Genomic DNA, 10,222 nt, shown 5'->3' on the forward strand with positions numbered 1-10,222 from the left:
AGTTCTATGTCCAGTTCTGGCCACCCCCCTACAAGAGAGACATGGACATAGTGGAGAGAGTCCAGAGAAAGGCCATAAAGATGATTAAGGGACTGGAGCACCTCACATATGAGGAAAGGCTGAGAGAGCTGGAACTCTTTACCCTAGGAGAGAGAAGGCTCAGGGCAGATCTTATTAATACATAGAAATACATGAAGGGAGATTGCAAAGAGGACAGAGCCAGGATCTTTTCATTGCTGGGCAGTGACAGGACCAGAGGCAATGGGCACAAACGGAAACACAGGAGGTTCTTCTGAACATCAGGAAACACTTTTATCCTGTGACGGTGACTGAGCACTAGCACAGGTCGCGCAGAGAGGTTGTGGAGTCTCCATCCTTGTAGATATCCAACAGCTGTATAGACACGGTCCTGGACAACTGGGTCCAGATGGCCTTGTTTGAGCAGTGTGGGTTGGACAATATGACCTCCAGAGGTCTCTTACAACCACAACATTTCTGTGATTCAGTGAGACCACACAGACAAAAATACAACAGGTCCCACACAGAGGGATTTTTTCCAAAAAGAAGACATTAAAAGGTGGACAATATAACAGAAAAAGGTCGCTAAGTAGAAATAAAAATAAAAAAAAAAAAAACAAAACACACCACTCAAACAAACAAACAAAACCAGGCAAAACAGGGAAAGAGTTGGGAAAGGCAGAAAGAATAGCAATAAATAGTAAAGGGAGATCATGGTAATATGGGAGCAGAGGCTAAATTCTGTGGAGGAACACATAGATAGCACTAGGAACAAAAGGCTGTTCATGAAGGAAGGAAGAGCAAAATATTTCATAGGATGTGTATTAAGAAAAAAAACTCAACAGAGCAGTACCCAATCCAAAATGTTACTCTTCTGAAAGTAACATTACCACTCTGTTCCATTCAGTATTGTTGATACCAGCTGCAATCCCTGCTCTGACAGTAGCATAATTTCTTTTAATTCTCTATGCAGACTCAGCAATGTCTTGTAGTGCCCAGACTTCTGTTACAAATCTCCTCTGATCTATTATGATGGAAAAAACAAAACAAACCAAATCAACAACAAAAACCAACCAACCAAACGAACAAAAACAAAACCAACAAGAAAGTTGTTTGAGTTCTTTGAGTTTCTGGCATCTCATTTATAACCCAAAATATTTTTTTTCTGACTGCTGAAAGCCATAAGTGAAACAACTACCCATTTTTTCAATAATTACAGTTATTCCAGGGTGCACACATCCTGGTATCTGCTAAAACTCTTTTCTTTCTATAAATCATCTGCCCTCCTACTTCTGCATCTGAGCATTCAAATGTTCTGATGCTGCAAGTGAATTTTAGTACAGTAACTGAAAAATGTTTATAGTTACCTAGAAAAAACACCCATAAGCATGGTATAAATAGAGCATAATTCATATAATAGACTACACACACGAAAGATGAAATTACTAAGAAAGATGTCAATAAAACATCTATATTGTATACAAACTTCTCTATGGCTTATCTAATGATTATGAAAAAAAGTAAGACAGCTATAAAGACAAATCTTTATGGAGTATTGGTAACATTCTTTGAATTACCTATCATGTTTTTTGTGGCTTGAATAGACCGGATGCTTTTTGGAAACAATGCTGTATTAGTACAACCCAGCAGAAGACTTTTGATAGAATGGATATCCCCTGATTTGGATAAAAGGTATTATTTCTGAATAATTCTATGAAAATATATATAACAGAAAATATCTTTACTTGATTTCACTAAAATCTGTGACTTTCTCTTTTTCAAGTCAGTCATTTGTTGTTTTTCTCTTAGTACTGGCTTAAACATTATTGAAGTTTACTTGCAGATGTTAAGTCATTACAATGTGTAAACACAACAGTGCTATGAAAGATGTCCCCAGTAACAGTAATGTGAAAGTTATCAAAGCTCTTTTCCTTGGTGTTTCCATTTCTTAGTTTCTATTCAGCAACAACTGCACCAGAAATGGTATGAGCAATTCCAACAACTCGTTGTTCAATTCTCATCTAACATTAATGTTTCTCTGCATTCACGGGTGAATACAATTTTTATACATTGGGTTTATTCAGATGTTTGCTTTAGTTGCATGGTTCTAATTTTACTATCATATACCAATGCTCTTATACATATATCTGTCTCTGTGGGTTTGTCAGGAAGTTTAGTGCCATTCTATTACATGTAAATAAGAATTACAGAATAGAATCATAGAATCATTTTGGTTGGAAGAGACCCTCAAGATCATTGGGTCCAACTGTAACCTAACTCTGTCACTAAACCATGTCCATAAGAACCTCATCTACACATCTTTTAAACACCTCCAGGGATTGTGACTCCACCACTTCCCTGGGCAGGCTATTCCACTGCTTCACAACCCTTTCCATAATGAAATTTTTCCTAATATACAATCTAAACCTCCCCTGGAGCAACTTGAGGCCATTTCCTCTTGTCTTATCACTTGCTTTTTGGGAGAAGAGACCAACACCCTCCATGCTACAACCTCCTTTCAGGTAATTATAGACAGCAACAAGGTCTCCCCTCAGCCTCCTCTTCTCCAGGCTAAACAGCCCCAGTTCCCTCAGCTGCTTCTCAGAGACATGTTCTCCAGACCCTTCACCAGCTTTGTTTCCCTTCTCTGAACTCTCTGCAGCACTTCAATGTCTTTCTTGTAGTGAGGGGCTCAAAACTGAACACAGAATTCAAGATGAGGCCACACCAGCATTGAGTACAGGGGGAAGATCACTTCCCTAGTCTTGCTGGCCACACTATTCTTGATGCATACCAGGATGCTGTTGGCCTTCTTGGCCGCCTGGGCACACTGTTGGCTCGTATTCAGCCAGCTGTCAACCAACACCCCCAGATCCTTTTCCCCCAGGCAGCTTTCCAGCCACTCTTCTCCAAGCCTGTAGCATTGCCTGGGGTTGTTGTGACCCAAGTGCAGGACCAGGCACTTGGCCTTGTTGAAGCTCATACAATTGACCTCAGCCCATCGACCCAGGCAGTCCAGATCCCTCTGTATGGCCTTCCTGCCCTCCAGCAGATCAATACTCCTACCCAGCTTGGTGTTATCTGCAAACTTACTGAGGATGCAACCGATCCCCTCGTCCAGATCACTGATAAATCGATTAAACAGAACAGAGCCCTGGGGAACATCACTTGTGACCGGCCGCCAACTGGATTTTACTCCATTCACCGCAGATCTTTGGGCCTGGCCATCCAGCCAGTTCTTTACCCAGCGATGTGTACACCCATCCAGGCCATAAGCAGCCAGTTTCTCCAGGAGAATTCTGTAAGAAACAGTGTCAAAGGCTTTACTGAAGTCTAAGTACACAACATCCACAACCTTTCCCTCATCCATTCAGCAGGTGACCTTGTCATAGAAGGAGATCAGGTTGGTGAAGCAGGATCTGCCTTTCATAAGCCCATGCTGACTGGCCCTGATGGCTTGGTTGTCTAGTATGAGCCACGTGATGGCACTCAGGATGATCTGTTCCATGATCTTCCCTGGCACCAAGTGCATGTGTATGCAATTGCAAATAATTGAACTTATAATCAAGAAATCTCTCCTCCCTTGATAACACACGTGGAAGAACACAGATTAAAAGTATCAGTTTTGCATGTGGTAAATGTGATGGTGATATGTTAACAACAGCTAAACTGCTAAACAGCTTTAGATCAATTTCTCACACTTGAAAAAGGCTATATTTATGCAGAGAATAAAATCAAATTAAGCATACTTTTTCAATCTAAGTAATACCAGGAATTACATTTGTAGACAAAAGCTAACAGTAAAGCATAATGCTGCTCAGAGAAAAAAAAAAGACAAAAATACAAAAAACTGCTACATTCCAATGTGTGTAACATTGTAGCTATGTCACATTTGGATTCAGAGAGTCTTAGGGACATTTTAAGCTCATTATTCATTGAAGTGTTCATATGCAATTAGCAGGATGCACATTGACTCTTTTCAGCTTTAACAGATTATGAAAAGTGCTGCTCTTGTGCTACCTTTTTATTTATCAAGCGATACATCTTAAAGTTAGGATAGGAGAAAAGAAGTGACATAAAGGACCTGTTCTTCCTTATGCTGTCCCTGATATAGGTCAAGCTTCCAGTGTGGAAATCAGTACCCATGAGAAAATATGGCTTTTTTTCTTGTTTGTTTGTTTTCCAATGAACCCCTCTCACATAGAGTGATATTAACAGGGCACAAGCCAGATGAAGAAAAAATAAAACAAAACAACAATAAAAAAGCAATACCCACATCCTCAATTCTTTTCTAACACATCTTAAATGATTTGTAACTACCAAGCCTAGTTGTAGTCAGCAGATCTGTAAGTCTCATTAGTAGTCTTTTATATTCCTTCTATGTTTTCACATATAAATTCTTCTGATAGGGATCAACCCTGTGCTTCTACTCTACCTTCATTTTGAAACACCTCCTTAGAAGAGCTTAGATAAGGGACTGGATGAGAATTGGTATTCTGACTAAGAATACAAAACTATGGAACAGCAGAAGTTGCAAAATATTTTTTTCTGTTCTTATTAGCACTGATGTAGGTATCATTTCTTGGTTTGCAAACCTGAGCAGTCTCTGGTATCTCTGGACAAACTCAATGGTTAGAGAAAAGGAAGTTGTCTAACAACAGAAAAGCACTATGGCATTTAATGTTTCATGCCCTACCAAAAATAACAGTACTGATAAATCCCCTGTTGAAGGATACAAGATCAACCTAGGCTCTGGTTCTAAATACTTCAGGCAGTATTTCTGTCTGTTCTAGATAATCTGGATAATAATTTAGTCTAGTTCTCACAATAAGTGGAGGGAGGACTTCACCATACTGTTTCTGACTTAGTATCATAGCTCAAAGACCAAACCATGATACACGCATTGAAATACTACAGAAGCAATAAGACCAAATTTAAGATCTTTACCCAAAAGCAAATCAGAATAACAACATGCAAATCAAATATTTACAGATTCTGATTGTAGCACTTTCATGCAAATTTTTTAGAGGCATCACACACAAACCCAACACTTACCTCTGCATACAAAATACTATGTGTATACAAACTGACCAAGACATGTCTAATATCCAGATGTAAGGGCTGAGAAATTGGCAGTAAATTCACCTACTTCACTTTCTGGTGAATTGTAGGTAGTCAAAAGTAGAAAGAGATAAACTTATCCTTCGCTAGACTATTGGTTTGAGCAGCAAATATGATTGTCTCTTAATTTGGGGAAGTAAATGTTGAATCCTTTCAATTATTACCATAATTATTGAAGGCTTAATTTTATATTTCAAGATATATTTCAAGAATTTGCACATATATCAAGTCTAAATCAAACTGGGATGTTGTTGAACTTGAATGAAATTATTTTTTTAAAAGTTTTTTATTCAATTACATGAAAATGGCATGCACATCTCTTGAGCACAATATGACAGTAGTAATTGTGCACAGGTAGTCTTCTTGTCAGTGTCAGGATTCTCCTGGACCTCATGGGATCTTACCCACTGCATAAATGAAAGGATTAAAGAGGAGGAAGAAGGACTGTTGCATGTCGAAATTGCCTTTTTTTCTTTTTTCTTCAGTGCAAAATCAGATTCTAACTGAGTAATATGATGTTCAGAATGTGGAAGCAGTCAGAATGCTCAGTAAGAGTTGTTTTTAATTGAATGAATAATTATTACTAGATTTTTTTTCATCTCTATGCATAAAGCATTCTTCTGGGTGGCAGAAAGTATCAGTAACAATTGATTTGTTATGTTTTAATTATAAGTATGTCAAAACGAAACAAGCTATTACAAGTATTATACGTTGTAGAAATGTGTTCCTCCTCTCCTGCTAGAAGACAAATACAGGGTTTATACCTTTGACTTCATTAAACTCCAGTATTCTGTCATATTGAAAACTATTTCTTGGTCTGATCTTGTAGCCATCCCTCATTAGAGATTATTTACTCGCTTCATCATCAGAAGCTTTCAAGTTGCTTATATTTTGACAGGAACCTCAAGAAGCTAGTACACAATTGCATGAGACCCCAAATGCAATCGGATAGACTGCAAAGAAACAAGACAGTCAATGAATGAAAAAGAAATATTGTAAAACTGGTCCATGATAGAACTGGGAATAAAATCCAAATTTTCTGTTGCTTAGGCTGGTGCACTTTGGCAATACAACGACTTCCTCCTAATCTAAAAGGCTACAATTGCCTTCTTCCTTTCTGCTTGGAATGTCAGGAGATCTGACCTTTTCAAGGTAATGATGAATTTCTCCTCAGAAGGATGTCCTTAAGGCCATTACCATCCCTGCTGGCTTTCAGGAAACTGAAGCACCAAGAGATATTAAATGGTCTGCCCTTTGCCACTTGGGTTAGACCATGACAGTATCAGGAAGAGTCTTATCAGTCCCATCAGACTGTCAGAACTGTGTTGTTCTCTATATATGCTTCTCTTCAGTTTCCTCTGCACTTGTATTAATACGATAAATAATCCTAGAAAAGCCATGCTTGCGGTAGAAACAAGTTAGTTATGTTTCTAAATCAAAATTTGAAGATACTATCTCAGAATAAATAGAAATAAATAAAAATATTTATAAACTGTAAATAAGTATCATAAAGTCAGAAAACTTGGGAGAATAGTGAATGTTGTAAAGAGCAAAGAGTAAAACACAGTGTTACTAATATATTTTAGACTAGAACTAAAGGAAAACAAAAGGAGAGAAAAAGTCAAAGTCTCACTTTAAAACAATTATATCTTGCATAGATGGATGTTAAAAGACATGTACTAAGCAGCAGAAGGCAGTTTTAGTATTTTTGTAGTAGAGAAAACAATGCACCAGAGTAAAAAAATGAGCACTTTTTGTTAACATTGAAGTTTACTCTAAATTCCCAATCACAAAGCCAAATCTCTCATCTGTATGTTTTATTCTGAATTAAGGGGAAAAAAACCCCCACCAATAGACGTCCATAAAACAGAAGGATCATGCTTTAAAAAAAATTTGCCAGATAATTCACTGAAACTCTGCATCTGTTTTAAAACAATGTATCTACTGCTGCATAAAGCATCTTATTTTTTTCATTCTTTTTTTTTTTTCCCCTTAGAGTAGCACGTCTTAAACTTCCTCAGGTGAACAAACGTCTTTGCTACAGGAACAGTAATATCTGTCTCTGAGGAAGGGATAAAAAGACAAAGTCAAACCATGCATTATCATCTGCATCAGTGTCTGTGAGCAGAACTGTTTGTTTTCTAACCTCTGTATTTACCTGTTTTACACACCTTTTTTTTTTTTCTGGAAAATTTAGTCATATTATCAGCTCCTCTATTCTGAAAACAAGACCAGAGACAGATCAGTCAAGAGACTTCTAGGGATTTCAGTATGAAATAGCACCCTAGATTAGAGTTCATGCTTTTAATATTTCAGTGGGATGCAAAAGAAACACAGAATTCCAGGCTGCATGAGAATGGCTGTTCTCACCTGGCAGGAAAAGCTTCAGAGTGCAGGTACATGCTTAACTATAACCTCAGAGGCAAATTGCTTAAGTCAACAAATGTTCCCATCCATGTTTGGATGACACAGTTGTCCCTCCTCAAGCCTTGAAATCTGATCTTTCTATACAGAGAGAAGAATCCTAATGATGTGTCACCAAAAGTATGTCTCATTTTCAAGACGATCTGTCCTTTACTGATTCCAGCTAAAAGATCAGCATCTACATTGTGTGCACGACTTTCATCATTAAGCTTTCTGAAAAAGAAACTCATTAATTGTCAAAAGACAATTTTTAGCCAAATAACATCGTATTAAATTGCAATTCAAAACTATGTGATAGCTACAGGCAAGTCTCATTTTAGAAATGGATGTCATCAGAATAGGCAAAATACATAACTGAGGACATGACTATGCAGGCACCTTACACTAAAATTTAGTCTGTCATTAATATGAGAAATCTTCATCATTTAATGTCCAGTTAGTGGTTTACATAAAATCACTTTATTGCCTTGGACAACTGCCCAATGAATAAGTACCTACATCATAAATATGCACACATAAAAATCATTATCAGGACTAATTAGAGTAGCAACCTTGTTGGCAGACTCAACAGAAAAGGAAAGGAGATTTGCTTAGGTGACAACACAACATCTGATGCCAAAATAAAAATGAATGAACAAACATTGGCACAGAGAACTGCCTATGAAATCAGAGGAGTTTCAAATTTATAAATAATAAATAAAGAAATAAATCTGTTACATTTGGTTGTGCCTGAATAGAATGAAAGCTAATATACACAGTGTGTTGCTTTCTTGCTGGCTTGCATGGCTTAGTCAGAATAAGACAAGGGAAAATTCTTGCAAAGAATATAAGACGACACAGTTCAACCTATGCTCTAAGGTCACTGCATATTACTTTTGCGTATAACTTTTTGGTTTTTTCTATAAAATTGTATACTTTCAGGAATAAGCAAAAATGAAAGTGTTAATTTTGTGTTTTGTTAGATATTTTTATAACAGATGTGAATTATTTTCTTTTTATTATTACTTGAAGCTTAGGAATTTTTACTTTGATATTATTCCAAAACTAGATGTAAAACTTTTTGGGGCTTTTTATACATTTTTTTTACCACAATGCTATTTACAACTACTTCTTATCCTTTGAAAAAAAACACTGATATATAGAAGGAAATATTATGAATAAAATTAAATATATACCTTTCTAGAAACATGTTCCTCTTTCATGAGATATTTTTATGCAGGAGTCAGGAAGTGACCTAAAAGTTATAGGAAGTGAATTTACCTTCAAGCTCTGACCCTTCATAATTTCATCATGATACGGCCTTTATGGCAAGAATAGTAACATAAACCTCTGAACAACAATTCACGCTTCAGTCATTTAATGCTTTCTCTTTTTGTTCAAAAATGTCACAACATAGCACGAAATTAATTTTACATAGAGCTTTCTGAAAGACCATACAATTTTAGCCTTAGGACAGTAACATTAAAAACAAAACAAAAAAACCCAAACACTACCACCACAACAAAAAAACCACTTAAACCTTAAAAAAGGAAGACCCAAAACAGCAAACAGCCTTTCATAACTTATCTGCAAACTGGACATCAGCTAAGAAGCTTGTGTACACTCTCTTGTTAGGTCATTTCTTTGTAATACATTCTCATCCCCAAGAAAGCAAGTATTCAACAGTTCCAAGTTCTGGATTTTTTTAATTACACTACTGTTCAGTATAATGTGAAGTTATAGGGTATAATGAAGGCCTATGGCAGACTATGAGCACAAGTTTTTTAGGAGCTAGCAAATAATTTTTAATATATATTTTGTCATAAATGCCATATGCAGTATCAGTAATTAGGAGATGCAGATGAAATAACAGAACCTTGAAAAATAGAGTATCATTGTATCACATTTTTCTATACTATGGCCCTTGATTAGTTTTGGCTTTTAATTAAAAAAAAAAAAAAGGAAAATTTCTTTATATGTAAACCTCAGGACAGTTAGGCTGAGCAGAAAATACAGTGCACATTAAGTGGACTGAATTTTTCAAAAATTGGCGTAACTTAAAAGTGTAAAATTTAACACTAAACTGTGAAATCGAGAAGATGTTGTATGGGAAATACCTCACTATTACTGGGTTTGCTACAGGAAAATGAATGTGAGCAGGAAAAAACTGATAACATAAAATTTCTCTTGTAGGTATGATACGGTAGCTTGTATATTCTAAAGGCTGTTTAGTCTAACAGCAACTACATGTGGCAAGTTATAGAGACAATCACCTCTGTTCCATCTCTATCAACTCCTTTCATGAATTTTGGCCAATCACTACAATAGATATAATAATTACAGAACTAGAATATTTCGCTTTCAATTTGTAAATTGTTTATGCAAAGCTTACAGTTTTCTTGCATTTCTTCTGGATAATTAATCATTTCACTTCTCAGCTGGCAATCATTTTTCCACTGAAATTCATGCACTGCTGGCTAGTTTTGAGTGGAAACACATATGATACTGGGTTTTTTGTTGTTGCTGTTTGTTTGTTTGTTTTTTCTTAATTGGGCAAGTGTAGGTTTTAGCAATTAAACTTTCGTTATCAGTCACACATATCTACAAATTCCTGATTACCTTCCACAAAATGTTGGCAGAAACATAATGAGAAATAATGCCTCAGTTGTTATTAAAGAAC

The sequence above is a fragment of the Caloenas nicobarica genome, chromosome 2 (assembly GCF_036013445.1).
Source record: "Caloenas nicobarica isolate bCalNic1 chromosome 2, bCalNic1.hap1, whole genome shotgun sequence".
Classification (NCBI taxonomy): domain Eukaryota; kingdom Metazoa; phylum Chordata; class Aves; order Columbiformes; family Columbidae; genus Caloenas; species Caloenas nicobarica.